This window comes from Sarcophilus harrisii, chromosome 2 (assembly GCF_902635505.1).
Source record: "Sarcophilus harrisii chromosome 2, mSarHar1.11, whole genome shotgun sequence".
Taxonomy (NCBI): domain Eukaryota; kingdom Metazoa; phylum Chordata; class Mammalia; order Dasyuromorphia; family Dasyuridae; genus Sarcophilus; species Sarcophilus harrisii.
Window position 1 is genome coordinate 645,436,876 of NC_045427.1, and position 18,419 is coordinate 645,455,294.

Sequence of the window (18,419 nt, forward strand, 5' to 3'; positions counted from 1 at the left end):
AAAAAATAATGCTTCCAGTAGGAGAAGAACATAGAAAGAACTATAATTATTTATATATGGATTTTCTAAGTAAAGAAACTTCCTCTCCCATTATGGTCAGTACATTCTCTGGGATTTCAACTCTTAGATAGTTGACTAGAGAATTGAGTTTTTTTTTTTCTTTTTTTATTTCATAGCTTTTTATTTACAAGTTATATGTATGGATAATTTTACAACATTGACAATTGCCAAACTTGTTGTTCCAATTTTTCCCCTCCTTCCTTCCACCCCATCCCCTAGATGGCAGGATGACCAGTAGATGTTGAATATATTAAAGTATAAATTAGATACACAATAAGTATACATGACCAAATCATTATTATTGTGCTGTACAAAAAGAATTGGAATCTGAAATATTGTACAATCAGCCTGTGAAGGAAATCCAAAATGTAGGCAGGCAAACATATAGGGATTGGGAATTCAATATAATGGTTCTTAGTCATCTCTCAGAGTTCTTTCTCTGGGTGTAGCTGGTTCAGTTCATTACTGCTCCATTGGAAGGGATTTGGTTCATCTCATTGCTGAAGATGGCCAGGTCCATCAGAATTGGTCATCATATAGTATTGCTATTGAAGTATATAAGGAGCTCCTGGCATTGCTCGTTTCACTCAGCATCAGTTCGTGTAAGTCTCTCCAGGCCTTTCTGAAATCATCCTGTTGGTCATTTCTTACTGAACTATAATATTCCATAATATTCATATACCACAATTTATTCAGCCATTCTCCAATTGATGGGCATCTATTCAGTTTCCAGTTTCTGGCCACTACAAAGAGGACTGCCACGAACATTCATGTACATACAGATCCCTTTCCCTTCTTTATGATCTCTTTGGGATATAAGCCCAGTAGTAAGACTGCTGGATCAAAGGGTATGTACAGTTTGATAATTTTTTGAGCTTAGTTCCAAATTGCTCTCCAGAATGGTTGGATGTATTCACAGTTCCACCAGCAATGTATTAGTGTCCCTGTTTTCCCACATCCCCTCCAACATTCCGCATTATCTTTCCCTGTCATTCTAGCCAATCTGAGAAGTGTGTAGTAGTATCTCAGAGTTGTCTTTATTTGCATTTCTGTGATTAATAATGACTTGGAAAATCTTTTCATATGGCTAGAAATAGTTTCAGTTTCTTCATCTGAGAATTGTCTGTTCATATCCTTTGACCATTTATCAATTGGAGAATGGCTTGATTTCTTATAAATTAGAGTCAATTCTCTATATATTTTGAAAATGAGTCCTTTATCAGAACCTTTGACTGAAAAATTTTTTCCTAGTTTATTACTTCCCTTCTAATCTTGTCTGCATTAGTTTTGTTTGTACAAAAACTTTTCAGTTTGACATAATCAAAATTTTCTATTTTGTGATCAGTAATGATCTCTAGTTCCTCTTTGGTCATAAATTCCTTCCTCTTCCACAGGTCTGAGAGGTAAACTATCCTGTGTTCCTCTAATTTATTTATAATCTCATTCTTTATGCCTAGATCATGAACCCATTTTGACCTTATCTTGGTGTGTGGTGTTAAGTGTCGGTCAATGCCTAATTTCTGCCATACTAGTTTTCAATTTTCCCAGGAATTTTTGTCAAATAGTAAGTTCTTATTCCAAAAGCTGGGGTCTCTGGGTTTTTCAAACACAAGATTGCTATAGTTATTGACTGTTTTGTCCTTTGAACTTAACCTATTCCACTGATCAACTAATCTATTCCTTTAGCCAATACCAACTGGTTTTGGTAACTGCTGCTTTGTAATATAATTTTAGATCTGGTACAGCTAGGCCACCTTCATTTGATTTTTTTTCATTAATTCCCTTGAAATTCTTGACTTTTTGTTTTTCCATATGAACTTTGTTGTCATTTTGAGAATTGAATTTTGATTGCTCATCCAGGGTCACACACTAGTATATGTCAGAAAAAAAGGAATTAAAGTCTTGCTTACTGGCTTCAAAAAACAGCCCTATTCACTTTGGAATGCTTCCTAATTCAATGTTTATGGTGGATCTAATTAAATATTTGTTGAATGAATATTTCATGAATGAATCTCAGTTTACTTTTCCTTTTTGCTACAGTTAAGGTCAGTTCCTCTCTGAAAGAAATGTTTCTAGAACTGCAAGGCAAAATAATTGGGTCTTTTAAAAATCTAAGAGTTCTATATTACACAAAAAGAAGAAAGTTATTTCGGTGCTGAGTATAGCAGATGACATGTTGCTTATTTAGTTTTGGATAATAGAGACATTGGAGATGACATACAGGATAAGGGTCCTTTGATAGCTTTCTAAAATCTCACAGTTATATCGCAGGGTAATATGAAGAAACTCAATATTATCAGGGAAAAAACATTGAATACAATTCAACAAATCATGATAATGAGTCCAAAGAACAGGTACACATAAAGAGGAGAACAATGTGAATGATGTCAGTCACTACTTCTGTGCTTTGGAAAGAGAAAGGTCAAAAGGAAAACTTCAAAAGCATAAATGAGTTTTGTTAATTGTTAACTGCCAAAAAAAAAATTCAGACAAAATAAATAGAGTTTATAATCACCTTTCATCTTACTGGATTTTAGAAACTTGACATCCTGGGCTGATGAACTGGGATCTCTCTTAGATGTAGATGTAGCAAGAGAAACACTTGGACATGCCACAAAGATGTCCATAAATTGAATTCTTAAGAGACATGCATCAACCATTGTTGGTACACCTAGTTGTAGTGGAGCAAGATGTCATCTTGGAGGCTCTTAGTTTTAATGCTACCTCTGACTCTTCCTAACTAACTCTCTCAAAGTTACTTAACCTTTCAGAACTTTAGTTTTCTCATCTGTCAAATGGGGGTCAGAAAAGCTGGATCATGGGCAATTTTTTTTTGAAATCATATATTCCAAGAGAAGAAAGTAAGAAGGGAATGAATCAAAGGTATTGAAAATAGCCAGGGCAAAGAGGAGAGAGGCAAGAATTACCCAAGACTAGAAGATATGAAAGGGCTGTGATCTACAGCAACAGAAAACCAATAGATCATTAATTTCAAGCAGAAAGAGATTTCAAGGAGCATCTAGCCCAGTTCTTCATGGAATATAGGAGGAATCTAAGTCTATTCCTATTAATGGGAAGTAGATTAACTGATTTTTGAAACTAAATTTTCTAACTCCAAATCCAGAGCTTTTTTTTTTTTTTTTTTTTTTTTTTAAATGGTACCATGTAGACACAATATTGATAGAATATCAACTGGGGAAAACAAAACAAAACAAAAACATTGGTCCATTGAAATTTAGATATACACACATATATAAATGTATGTGTTTGTATATATACACATATTGTGTATATTTATGTGTTTTGCTATCTCTCTCTCTCAACTAAATTACTATCTCTTTGACTATGAACAACTCTCATTTTTACAATTCTTAAAATATGCAAGGTATCCCAAAATTCTTAAGGTGCTATTAACTAAGTGAAGTTTTAGAACTATAAAAGCACTGAATCTACATCAGGACTTATAGGGTACCTTGTATAAAGTATCTTCATAAATAATAATAATAGGATGGGTCAATAAAAGGTAGGTTTTTAACTAAGCACAGGGGATATAAATACATGCACCATGATAGCCCTTGCTCAGAAGGAGATTATATTCTAATAGGGAAGAAAGAATATAAAAAAGGAACTCAGAAAGGAGAGGGAGAAGAATGCCTGATTTACACATTGAATGGAAGTCACTGGAGACTTGGTTCCATACAAGATCATAAGAAAGCTCATCTCTTAGAGCCAGGAAGCAAAAGGCTGTAGTCCCTAGTGACAGGAAAAATGGACTGATGGTCAGAATAACAGCAACAAGGTGATCAGAAAAACAATAAAATGACATTCTCAAGATCTCTCTTGAGAATTTTAGAATTAATTACATGACATAGAAGACACTGGCACAAGACACCCAGCATGGTATGCCCTCATGAGTGAAGTCACTGTGCTCTATAAGCAAAGCATAGTTGAATTATCCCAGAAGAAACACAAGATGCACAGAAACTATTGGTGTCCAACCGGTGGTAGAGCACTCTGAACTTCTATTGGTCTGCTCAACCACAGTCAGACACACTGTATTTTGACTCTACATGGTGATGTCATTTTGGTCTTTAAGAACCAAGGACAATAGCCAACCAGTACAAGGTATAGTTCTAATCTACAGATGTGCTCTGTGGAATTAAGGCTCCTTATTTCAAGTGTATCTCATTAGATTGTGCCATGCTAATTCCTGTTGCTTTATTTAATGTTTTATCATAAGTACTTAAAACCGTCAATAATCAACAATTTTGATGAGGAAGCAACATGGCAGAACTTCTGTCTATAAGCAGTAAGGCATTGTTAGAAACTTGCTTAAATCTCATGGGGGTTAAATAAAGAGCTCAGAATATGTAGCCCATAAATGTGAGAGCCTGGATTTAAATTGAGATCTTTTTGCCTGCAAATCCCACATTTTATCTACTGTGAGAACTGTCTCATATTTATACTGAATGACTGATTGATTGAATTTGACTTTGAAAGGAATATTGTAGAAAATTTTAGCCTGGAAAAAATTTCAATAGGCATCTGGTATTGGGATAAGTATTATATAAGGTTGCTTTAACCAGTTTGGTCTTATTGTGAAATAGAAATGAACCACAGAGAAACTCTATCCCAGAAGTTATGTAACTTTCAGTCACTGAATAAGTGGTACTTCAATGTGCACAGAACTCAATTTGCTAAACTTCTTTGAAGGTCCCTTTAGGTAAATTTATTTTCTTAGATAAAAGTAAATACCTGGGTTATCAATGTGCAAAAAATATTACATTTTAACCTTTTCTCATTCTTATTATATAGAAAAACAAACAAACATATTTTCCCCATTCCCATTGTCAATGCTGGCATAAATACAATTATTCTGAGTTGTGGATTCATAGAGGAAGGATACAAATCTCATTTAAGTAATGAAAAAAGAAAGAAAGACTGAATTGATAAAACAATCCCAGGCCACAATTCAATTTACAATTAAATCCCATCGTTCTTCTGTGGTGATATTTCCAAGTGAAATTGCATGTACTGAATAGTAATGGCTGTTTTCTCTTTTAGATCGCATCTAAAATTAACCAGGAGTGCCTCTGTCCAGCTGTTCTAGGTTAAGCAAAATTTTAAAACCCGTTAATTGCCTTTACACCTTACACTTGAGGACAAAGAGCTCCTGCCTTTCCACCTCCACCTCTAACCCCAAATTCGATTTCCTTCATTATTTAAATAACTGCCTCAATACACATACACACACATGACATGTGTGTATCCTCCTATAAATGATGTCTGTGAGTGCATCTCTCTATATACATTTGTATGCATGCATGTACCTATACACAAATATGTATGTATATGTATATATATGTAACTGGTAGGAAAGTACAGACATATACTTTATATATACATATGTCATTGAACGATTATACATACACACATATAGTTAGTTAATTAGTTAAGAAGATTGATTATTTAAAAATTACAGTCACAAAACTATGATGGCTTTAAAAAAAATGGAGCATGGAAGGGATGACAGATGGAGAATTGTAATTTAATTGATATATAGAGATCCAATAAGGGAACTCCCTCTACTAATAGAGACCAGCACATGCTCTGCAATTTCTGGTTTTAGAGGACTGCATGGGTTATTGAAAAGCTAAATGACTGGCCCATAGCCACAAATCATTCTGATTCTGAGGCTAGCTCTTTAAGGCTTATGATACCTTGCTTCCCTGTCAAAATATATTGGAGGGGACAATCAATCATTTCATCCATCTTTTCTTCTTCATATTCTACATATCTTCATAAGTGGTCTTCATCAATTGTTGTTTAAAAATCACATCACCTAATGGTTTGCTTTCTAATGACATCTGCTATGGTGCTGTTAAGAACATAGACATAGAATCCATCTCTGGGCCATAGGCAGAGAGTTAAGAGCTTGGGAGTATCTGTCCTCATTTTAAGCTTTGCAGGCTTTTTAACGTAGGGACATCTTATACCACAAGGAAGAATTGGAGAAGGCCTGTAGGAGTGGAAAAGGTGACTTCTAAGAGGTTAACAAGCTTATTCTCATTATGCGATGTTCAATATGCAAAATGTGAAATTGTTCCTTCCATCTATTATTCTCTTGAATAGATTATGGGCAGTTTCAGAAGCCATAGCCTATTTTAGATGCATTAGGCTATCTTTCTTTGCAATGACAATTTCTCGCACAAATGCCATTTTGCTTATTAGCAGATATTTTAAGGGATGGGAGTGGTGAGGCATTTAATTATGAGAACATCTTTCACAAGGAACTGGAGAAACCTTATAAAGCCAAAAAAAAAAAAAAAAAAAAAAAAAAAGATTCTTCACAGAGGGCATGGAGAACTATGAACTGCAAGTAAGAATGAGATCCACATCATTAAGTCAAGTAGAAAACAGAGATTTTCATTGCATTGAAATTACTGAACTAAGTCAATTTCCCCTTAATATTTGCTAAATTGGGACATTTCTAAAATCTTCCAAGTTTGATTCCACTGGGCCAACTTTTCACTAAAAAGTTTCATATTATTTCTTACTACTCATTGTTTTAGTCAAACTGAGCATCTTTTTGGGTGACATTTCACCTGCTGATGAGGAGATTTTGTGTTTACATCTGGAAAGCATCCCCTCTTCAACTTTGTTTTTGGAATTTTGAATTCCTTTTGAAGTCTTCAGCATCCCAGGCAGCTAGGGGACCTGGAGTTAGGAAGAATAGAGTTCAAATCTGGCCTAAGATATTACAAGCTGTGTGACCCTGGGTAAATCAATTAACTTCTCTTTGTCTCAGTTTCCCCATGTATAAAACAGAGGTACAAACAACACCTTCAACCTAGCATTGTTATAAGGCCTAAAATGACATATTTTTTAAAGTACTTTGTAAAACTTAGTGTTATACAAATACTAATATTTATTTTCCTTAAGTGTTACTTCTGACACAATGGCATTTCTCCATTCCCTCTCCAGTTTTGTAGTCCTCTTCCTTCCATTACTCTGTATCTATTTTGTTTTTAGTTATCTTTACATATGTCATTTCCCTCAGTGAACTGTATTCTACTTGAAGAAATTTTATTTATTTTGGTTTTAGTTTTGTTTTGCCTTTGTATTTCCAACTTTGGTGTCTGAAACCAGAGCTGAGATTTAAATCATTGTTGATGAGTAAATAGAATAGGAGACTCCACAAGTCATACTGCTAGTTATAAGAATGATCAGGATTTGTATTTTTCCTATAAGATACTGGCCCACTCGAACATAAACAATGTCCAATATGTTTAATTGCAGTATTGGGTTAGTCCTAGATAACTATGCTTTGTTATCTGTCTCATTCTCTACCCAAGACATCTTAGCATCTGCCCTTGAATTTTTTGCTTCTCTCTTCCATCTGATATTATTATGTCTAGAGCATAGAAAGTACTTAAATGCTTTTTTCATCCATCCATCTATATGTCACTTTTTCTATTCATCAATCCATTGTCATAGATGGCATTGGACAAATAAAATTGTGAGGCTTTTGGGTAATAAATAAAATGATAAAGTACTTCACTCCTCAAACCACTTGAATATCAAAATAACTTTATGAAGTAGACAGTTCAACTATCATTCCTACTGTTGGAGAGATAAGTAACTTGTGAGTAAACTGAGGCTCATAAAAACTTAGAATTATAGCTTTCTGACTTGAAGGGGTCACAGAGGTTCTTAATTACAATGACCTCATTTTACAAATGAGGAGAATGAGATGAGATTAAATGTCTTCAAATTATAGATAATAGATATAGAATCGGAAGGGACCTCACAGACTACCTGGTCCAATCCTCTCATTTTGCAAATGAAAAAAAAATGGTGGGGGCACTCAAAGAGATTAAGTGATCTAGGAAGGACCTGGAGTGGAGAGAATAAAAATTTATATTCCAAGTACAGTAATAAGTGCTTCCCTAAAGTAATTTTATTTAATTTAGATGAAATGATTATTAATTCAATAATCTCAATTAATTTATCTCATTTGATTGAGGAATAAGGATCTATACCCTAAGGAACCTCTGAAGCCATATGGTAAAATTCTTCCATTTTATGGGAGAGAAAACTGAGGTCCATGATCATTAAGTGATTTAGGATGATAGACTCATAGCTTTAGGCTGGACTTCAATCATCCTTGACTCCAACAAGCTTACTTTATAGATGAGGAAACTGACCCAAGAGAGATAAAATGACTTGTCAAGGTTATTCAGACAGTAAATCTGATTAGTTTCTGAATTCAGATCCCCTGATTCTTGAATAAAGGTAAACAATCAAGTCTAAAAGCTGCTCAACCTAGGAGATGAAACCAATTAAATTCATGTGCAAGAGCTAACATTTATACAACTTTTTGAATTTTATAAAACATTTATATGAGTATTGTCTCATTTGATATGAAAGATAATGTACTATACAGTGAGGACAAAAAAGGAAAACAAAGTGATGCAGTCTTTTGTATCAAAGAACATTTATTTTACTGAATTACAGGGAGAAAGGGCAAATACATCATGCAAATATAAACATAGCACTTAACCTGGAATTCATCATTCTGTCTTTTACTCTCTGGCTCTCTGTGTCTCTTTCTTTTTATCTGTATTTATATCTGTATCATTTATACCTATTCATATGGATAGTTACATAATATTTAGATAACTTTTCATCCATCTGACTTTTGTTCTTGGTAATATAATATATTTTATTTTATGCATTTAAAAACATAATGATGATGGGGAGCATCTCTCATAAAAACAAACAAAAACATTAATAAACCCTCCAATAAAATATGATAGGAAAAAAGATAGCTTCATTCAGAGTGATCTAGGGAAATAATGAGGAAGATAAAATTACTTCCATTGGAGAAAATAAAGAAGAGATAATAGATGATGGGGCCTTGAAGAAAGAAATAGGTTCCATACAAAAGGACAGTTTGGCTGCAAAGAATGAGGAGACGGGCACCAGTTCAGTGACAGATGAGTCAATAAATCATAGATCTAGAACTGTAAGTAATCTTAGAGGCCTTTTGCATTTAATTTTACAGATGAAGAAACTGAGGCCTGTGAAAATTAAGTGACTTGGCTAAATTCCCACATAAGTTTATGAAATAGGATTTGTAGTCAGATTTTCTTCAGACCATGTATTGAATTCTATCTGGAAAGTCCAGAGTATCAGATCGTGCTCTAATTAACGAGACATCTCAGGTTAGATTTGTTTAATATTTAGACTAGGCTAATTTTGCTGTGATTGGGTTGTTAATTTCTATATAAATCCAAAAAGAATACACTCCAGAGAGAAGATGATTTCTGTTAGGGCTTCTGTCTATGGCTCACTGAATATCCTCAAAGCTACAATAGATATAGTTATTCTCGAGATATTATATTATCCATTTTCCCTAATCTCTTCAAGTAAGGTGACCCAGCTCTATAAGGTTGTATAGGCGAGAATGGGAATTATTGAATCAACGTTAGTGCCATAGAGGAGAATTGCTCTCTTAAAGTTAAAAATTATTCTCCTTTATGGGCCTTTTCTAAAATGCAGTCAATCCAATTCCCCACTTGCCCTTTCTTATGTTTTAATATAATTGAGTGAAAATTATGTTCTCCTGAATATGTTCTCTGTGGAAGAAGTTTGAGAGTATATAAGACACTGGAGGAAGAAACTGTGTCCTCTAATTCCTAAACCCACACCAAGGAGCATTTTGTCCTCTACTGCTGCCCATTTGTTTTCTGAAATGGACTCTAGGAGATGTAAGCTGTGTAGAACGCTTTTCAATTTGTTGTTGAACAGTTTTTCAAATTATCTGCATGCCCTGTTGCAGAAAAAGAGAATTAGAATATTTACATAAATCCTCTTCTATCTTGCACCACAAAAACAAACAAGCATATATGTTTGCCTCCTTAGCTTGTGTGAGAGTTGAAAATTGATGACTGCAATTTGGAAATATGTCCAAAAGGTTAGCAAACTGTGCATACCCTTTGATACAGCAGTGCTTCTATTGGGCCTATATCCCAAAGAGATCTTAACAGGGGAAAAGGGACCCACAGGTACAAAAATGTTAGTGGCAGCTCTTTTCATAGTAGAAAGAAACTGGAAACTGAGTGGATGCCCATCAGTTGGAGAATGGCTGAATAAATTATGGTATATGAATGTTATGGAATATTATTGTTCTGTAAGAAATGACAAGCAGGATAATTTTAGAAAAGCCTAGGGAGACTTACATGAACTGATGCTAAGCGAAATGAGCAGAACCAGGAGATCATTGTACATGGCAATGACAAGATTATACAGTGATCACTTCTGATGGATGTGACTCTCTAACAATGAGATGATTCAGATGAGTTCCAAGGCTCTTGTGATGAAGAGAGCCATCTACCCAGAGAGAGGACTATGGACACCGAGTGTGGATCACAGGATAGCATTCTCACTCTTTTTTGTTGTTGTCGTTGTTTGCTTGCTTTTTATTTACTTTCTCATTTTCTGGTTTGATATGATTTTTTTGTGTGTGTGCAGCAAGATAATTGCATAAATATGTATGCATATATTGGATTTAACATATATTTCTACTATATTTAACATATATTGGACTACTTGCCATCTGGAGAGGAGGGTGGGGGAACAGGAGGAAAAATTGAAACAGGAGGTTCTGCAAGGCTTAATGTTGAAGAATTATCCTTGCATATTTTTGAAAAATAAAAAGCTTTAATAAAGAAAAAAAGTAAATTGATGACTGTTCAATGACTTAGAGGACAGAGAATAGTCAGGTTGTCAAACAACATAAAACAATTTAATAAATAATGGATTGTTAGATGACCTGGAAAACTAGGAAACATATCAGAGCATATAGACGTAGAACTGTAAGGGACTAGAGAAATCTTTGACACCTCAGTTCTCATTTTTAAATAAAGAAACTGAGGTCCAGAAATGTCAAATAACATATAAGGTTAAACAGATTGCAAACCAATTAAACATAAAGGAAGCCCTGTGACAAGTGTTGATATAAACAAGGAAAAGAAAAAAGAAGGAAGAATAAAGGAGGAGGAAAAGGAATAGAAGAAAAAGGAGAGGAGAATTACTCAATAACAAAAGCAATTTATAGGGTGAATAAAGTGATAAAGATAATGGGAATAAATTGCTTGCAAAATGGTACCTGGTTAATGAGAGAAATTAAAGGAAATTGTATATTTTTATCAAGCTCTTGCTTTTAAATTCACCTCCCCCAATTAAAAAAAAATAAACAAACAACAACAACAACAACAACAAAAACAAATAGAGCAGTAGAATATTTCTAAAATCATCAGACTAAAGTTTAGGGATAGAAAAAAATTCAAATTATAATTTTCAAATTTACAGTTGAGAAAATTGAAATCTATATATGTCAAAGAGCTTGCCCAATGTCCCACAATTGCTAAATGATGGAGATAAGATTTGAAACCATATTTTTCTGCTTCCTTATCCAGTGTTCTTTAAACTAAACCACATGGATTCAACTTCCAGAGTCCAAAATGGTGTAGTAAGCAGTGAATCTCTGTAATCCTTCCATATTCACCTCTAGGAAATCATAACAAATGTCCTAAGACTGGTCCTGGACTGACAGAACTTGCAAGGAGACAGATTGAAATATTTTTTTAGCACAAGAAGCTTGGAAGATCAGCAGGAGAGGTCCTTCTTACTTGGGAGAGGAGGTGGACACCTTCATAGAGAGACAGTCACAAGCCCTCCTTTAGCATACCAGCAGAAAATTCTGAGATCAGGTTTGCTGGGCTGAAGTGGGCAAACCCTAACACCAGGACATCCACATTCCTGGAAAAATCAGGGAAGCTGGCAGATTGTGGGGCCAGGAAGCACTACATTCATCAGTGTAGCCCTAGCCAAACAGCATTCTCCAGTAGCCAAACTTCCATGTCCCTCAGCATGGCCCTGGACAAACAGGCATTTTCCAAAGGCCAGACAACAGCTTGGAGAACTATTTTAAAAGTAAAATAACCAAATGAAAAGGAGATACAAAAATCCAGAAGAAAATAATTCCTTAAAAAGTCAAATTAGCTAAATAGAAAAGAAACCACAAAAACTAATTGAGGAACATAATAACTTAAAAGTTAGAAGTGGACAAGTGGAAACTAATGATTATCATACATCAAGAATCAAACAGATTCAAAAGAATAAAACAAACCTGGAAGAAAATGTAAAATACCTCTTGAGAAAAACAACTGATATGGAAAATAGATGCAGGAGAGACAACATTCGAATCATTGGACTACCTGAAGGCCACAATCAAAAGGAGGATCTGGACACCAATTTTTCAAGCAATTGTCAAGGAACACTGTCCTGGTGTTCTGGAAATAGAGAGCAAAGATGGTGTAATAAGCAGTGAATCTCTGTAACCCTTCCATGTTCATCTCCAGGAGATCATACAAAATATCCTAAGACTGGTCCTGGAATGGCAGAACTCATAAGGAGATAGAGTGAATAGTGTAAGTGTCAAAAAATTCAAATACCAGAAGATTCACAAAAAGAATTATAGAGGACTTGGCAGCTCCAACATTCAAGAATAAGAAGTCATGAAATTCTGGAAGGCAAAGGAGATAGGACCAAAAGCATGGATGACCAATGCAGCAAAATTAAGCATAATACAGCAAGTGAACAGATGGTCATTCGACAAAATACTAGAATTTCAAGCTTTCATAAGGAGAAGACCAGATTTACACTAAAAATTTGACCTTTATTATCAGTACCCAAAAGAAGCATAAACACATAAAAAGGGAAATGAAAACATAAGGGATTCAATAAAACTAAACTGGAAAACATGATACTTGTAACTCCTAATAATATCATTAATATTATACCTAGAAGAAGTATACATAGAGGGCTAGAAATGAATAGTGAATTAGATGAAATATAGGGATTGAGGGATTAATTAAAAGATGAGAAAAATAAGGGCCCCAGGTGCAGCAGGAAGGGAAAAGTAGAATGATGTAAATTATTTCACATGAAGAGGCACAAAAGACCTATTATGGTAGAGGGGAAGATAGGAGGGTGGGTGATAAGCACTGCTTGAACATTAGTCTAATCAATGTTGGATCAAAGAGGGAATAATATACACAATCAACTGAATATAAAAATCTATCTTACATACAGGAGATCTCTCAATAGGTGATTAAGTAAGGAGGAGGATGTGGGGACTGTTGGAAGAGAAGGCAGATTATGGGAAATGGTGGACAGAAGTAAAACACTGGTGAGGAGGGAAAGGATAAAAGAAGAGAGAGGATAAGCAAGAGGAAGTATATGATGGAGAGAAATACCCAGATAGTATTGGGCATTATATTTTGAATGTGAATGTGATAAATTCTCCCCTAAAAATGAAATAGATAAGAGTAGATGAAAATGCAGAATCCTACAATATGTTGTTTACAAGAAACACTTTAAGCAGAGAGACACATACAGAGTAAACATAAAGGGCTGGAACAGATTCTATTGTAATTCCACTGAAGTTAAAAAAAATACAAAAACAAAAAACAAAAAGCAAAAACAAAACAAAACAAAACAAAACACAAAACAGTAGTAGCAATCATGGTCTCAGATAAGGTAAAAGCAAAAAGTAGACCTAATTAAAAGAGATAAGGAAGGAAACTACTTTCTAACCCTACAATAAATAGTGAAGCAATAGCAATAGTAAACATATGCACCAAGTTGTATAATTTATAAATTTTTAAAGGAGAAGTTAAGCAAGTTACAGGAAGAAATAGAACACACAACTATACTAGTGGGGGACCTCAACTATTCCCTCTCAACAAATCTAATAAAAAATAAACAAGGAAAAAATAAGGAGGTAAATAGAATATTAGAAAAATTAGATATGACAGACCTTTGCAGAAAACTGAAAGAAACCATAAAGGAATATACCTTTTATTCTGTAGCACATGGAATCCATACAAACACAATTCTTGTAATAGGGCATAAAAATCAGAAAGAAAAAAAGACAGAAACACAAAATGTACTTTTTCAGATCAGAGTACCAAACCGCGCCCCCCCCCCCCCCCCCCCCCCCAAAAAAAAAAAAACATTCATTAAAAGGAAGTAGAAAAATAGATTTAAAATAATTGAAAATAAATAATCTAATCCTAAGAATAAGTGAGTCAAAGAACAAATATCAACAATGAGGCATAGTACAGCTAATGCATTACTTGGGGGAAATTTTATTATTCTAAATTCTTACATCAATAAAATGGAAAAGGAACACATCAAAGAATTGGATATACAACTAAATAATCTTGAAAAAGAACAAATTAAAAATCCCCAATTGAGTATTAAATTGGAAATTCTGAAAATCAAAGGTCAGATCAATAAGAGTGAAATTTCAAAACTGAAACAAAACCATTGTATTAATAAATTTAGGAGCTGGTTTTATGAAAATTAAAAAAAAACAGAAAATAAATCATTTACTAATTTGATTTTTTCAAAGAAGAAAACCAAATATCTTGTATCAAAAACTAAAAGGGTGAAATCAACAACAATGAAGAAGAAATTAAAGCAATCACTAGGAAATATTTTGCCCAATAAATCTGACAATCTGTGCAAAATCAAGTAAATTAACAGTTCTCGAAATAGAAATGTAATCCCATCTTAATAAATGAAATTGACCAAGTACCATTTTAATGCTGGGGAAACTGAGGCAAGATAGAGATTTAGAGAGTTTTTAATATTTTATTTGAAAGAGTGAGATTTACTGGGACCTAATGGATCCATGATTTGGTCCCAGGGCTAAATGAGACTATTGTCTCCAAGAATCCAGCATCCAGCAGAGAATGTGAGTTCTCAATGACATATTTATACACAGTAGCTAAACAAAGGTAGGGAGGGTGGAATCCAAACTCTGGTGAGTGGGAATCTTCAGGCAGGAAACATTAATCTGGTTCTGATAGGTTAAGGGGTAGGGCCATAAATTTTAACAAACTGGGAGGTGAGAAAGTGTCTGGCTAGAGACAGAAAGTCTGGACTCCTCCTTTTTGAATTTACCCATTGACAATTTATAACCTCTGAGTTATACCAGTCTTATTGAACTGGAGAGGGTGGGGGTTGCTACTAAGGGGATTGAGACAGAACAATTAAGGAACCTGAGGCAGGACCAATTAGGGAAACTGGGGCATAACAATTTAGGGAAACTAAGGCAGGACCAATTAGGGAAACTGAGTCAGAGCAATTTAGGGAAACTGAGTCAGGACAATAAGGAAAACCGATTCTGCAAAATAAAAGAGAGCTATGGCACAACATCATGAACTCCCTAGGAAAAGTTCTCAACAATCAAATCAGTTCATGAGTGAATTTTATCAATCACTTAAAAGAACAATTAAGTCTAATACTATATAAAGTATTTGAAAAACTAGGCAAAAATATAATTTTCCCAAACTCTTTTTATGATGCCGTACATCGATATTTAAACCAGGAAAAACTGAAATAAAGAAAGAAAATAATAGATCAATTTCCCTAATAGCATTGATATAAAACTTTAAATAAAATATTAGCAAGTTGATTGAAGCAATATAGCACAAGGATTATACATTATACTGGAGTGGGATTTAAATTAGGAATATAGTGTTGGTATAATATTAGAAAAATTATCAACATAACTATATCAATTAAAACCCCCAGAAATCATATGATTTTTTCAAGAGAGGTTGACAAAGATTTTGACAAAATATACCAAGAATGCTATTAAAAACACTAATGTAGAAGAGGAGTTGGAAAAGTAGATAAAAAAATTCTAAGTTCTCCATATTTCCCCCCCAAGCAAAATAAAAAAGGGTCACAATAAACATAAAGCAGAAAAACAAAACAAACAAAAATCCAAAAGTTGGGGCAGAATTGTGATTCTCCTGAGATAACTGGAGAAGATAGAAAGAAATATATTAACAATGGAGATTTGACTTCTGTGAAGTATAAATAGCTTTTGGATGATTCCTCTGAAATCTCAAGTGGTGAGACTTGGGGCTAGCTAGGTTGGGAAGGTAGTCTTGCTCCAAAACAGAACGATTTTCAAGCCACCAAACTGAGTGGGGAGTTGACTTTCTTAATCAGGGAAAATTAAGGGATTTCTGCTGAAAAGGGATGCCAGACCAATCTGTGCTACCAAAACATGGCCCTGGGTAAGAAGGAATCAGCATAGGTTCAGAAACAGTGGGGTAGGAATAAAGCTAGCTGTGAACATTCAGAGGAGGGTGAAATTCTTGGGTTTTGGTTTCAGGCCAAAGAGAAAAATTTAAGAAGGACCTGAGACCAGAAGCATCATCCGCCATGCTCCAGGGCTATGATAGGGATAGATTACATTAACAAGTTGCTATAAATAAAAACAAACAAACAAACAAGAAGGAGCAAGCAAGGGAAAAAGAACCCAATCATTGAGAGTTTCTATGGGAATAGAGAAAATTGGTTTATCTTCAGAGGAGAATACTTTTTTTTTTTTTAATTTAATAGCCTTTTATTTACAGGATATATGCATGGGTAACTTTACAGCATTAACAATTGCCAAACCTCTTGTTCCAATTTTTCACCTCTTACCCCCCCACCCCCTCCCCTAGATGGCAGGATGACCAGTAGATGTTAAATATATTAAAATATAAATTAGATACACAATAAGTATACATGACCAAAACGTTATTTTGCTGTACAAAAAGAATCAGACTCTGAAATATTGTACTAAAGCCTTTCCTACTTCAAAGAGTAACAGCAATGGTATCTGACCAAAATGGATTCATAAAACTGAAAAGAGACTTTGAAAATTAAATGAAAGAGACTGAAAGAAAATGAAGTCAAACAAACAATTTAAGGAAAGAACAAGAAGAATTTGAAAAGAAAGACAACTAACCAGAAAAGGAGATCTAGAATCTTAAGGAAGAAAATGCTCCTTGAAAACTAAAATTGGTCAAAGAACACCAGTAAAGTTATAAGACCAAAAAGTAATAAAATAAAGTATAAAACAGGGGAAAAAAGATAGAGAAAATTAAACCTCTGATAAGGAAAAAAAAGTGATCAAGTAAATAGATCAAGAAGAGAAAACATAAGAATAATATCAGCATCTGAAAGTATTGATCAAAAAAATGAAATAAAGTAAATTATCCTTGAGTGTTAGAAAATGAGAGGAAAGTAGAAATAGAAAAATTCCACAATCACTACCTGAGATTTCCTCTGAGGAAAATCGTAAAGGAACATTATAATCAAATTTTGAAACCCCCAGATCAAAGTGAAAATATTTCAAGCAACGATGAAAAAAAATTCAAATCTATCAGAGCCATAATTTGATTCACAGAAGATTCACCAGCAGCTACGGGGGGAAAAAATGCAGCTTTTGGACACTATATATCATAGAGCAAAGAAACTGGTGTGGTGGTCACAATATCATATCCAGCAAAATTAAGTATAATCCTGCACCAAAAAAAGACATTTGATAAATTTCCAGATTTCCACAATTTTGTTGCCAAAAGACCCGAAGTTAATAGAAAATTTAATATAAGATCCAAGAGAAATATAAATAAATATTAGACTATGACTATAGACTATATAGTCTAAAATTGTCTTTAATGATTGAATAGTTAAAAAAAAAAAAAGGATTGCAATAGAGCTAAGTATGAGGTGACCATAAAAATCAAAACTGTATAGGAAAAGTCAAATGAGTAATAGTTATTTGAATGAGATATGAAGGAAAAACAGTCACAGAGTATTTAGATGGAGAAGAACAGTTGAGTAATTCTGGTTCTATTTTCATCAGAAATTGATTAAAAAGTGAACAATACATTGCATATATATGGACACAAAAATCTTCACCTTTTAGAAAGAAATAAGGAGAAGGAATAAAATAAAAGGGTTATGGAAGGGTGTGTAGATTAACAGAGATGGGATTAGTTATAGATATTAATGGAAATAGGATGGAGAGAGAGGGAAATGGTGAGACAGGAGAACAAGGGAGGGATACTTTGAGGCAGGATAGGTTAAATAATACCAAGGCAAAGTAACTAGCAAAACTAAAGTAGAGGAGTCAGCAGGGATAGGAAACTAGAGATCCACATAAACATCATAATAATGATCAGGAGTAGAATTTATTATGAAAAAAGTAGAGGTAGTAATCCATGATGTTTAACAAAGTTAAAATAGATTTATTCAAAAGAGAAAAAAAATAGGGAAACTACCTATATGCAGTTGTATTAATATTATTTTAATTAGACTATTTAAAATAACTGGATAGAATAAGGCTGGGATATTGCTGTGGCCTAGGAAATGCTGAGTTGGTAGATTTGAAAATATAAGGAAAGAATTGGCTTTATGGGATTATGTTATTCATTTTC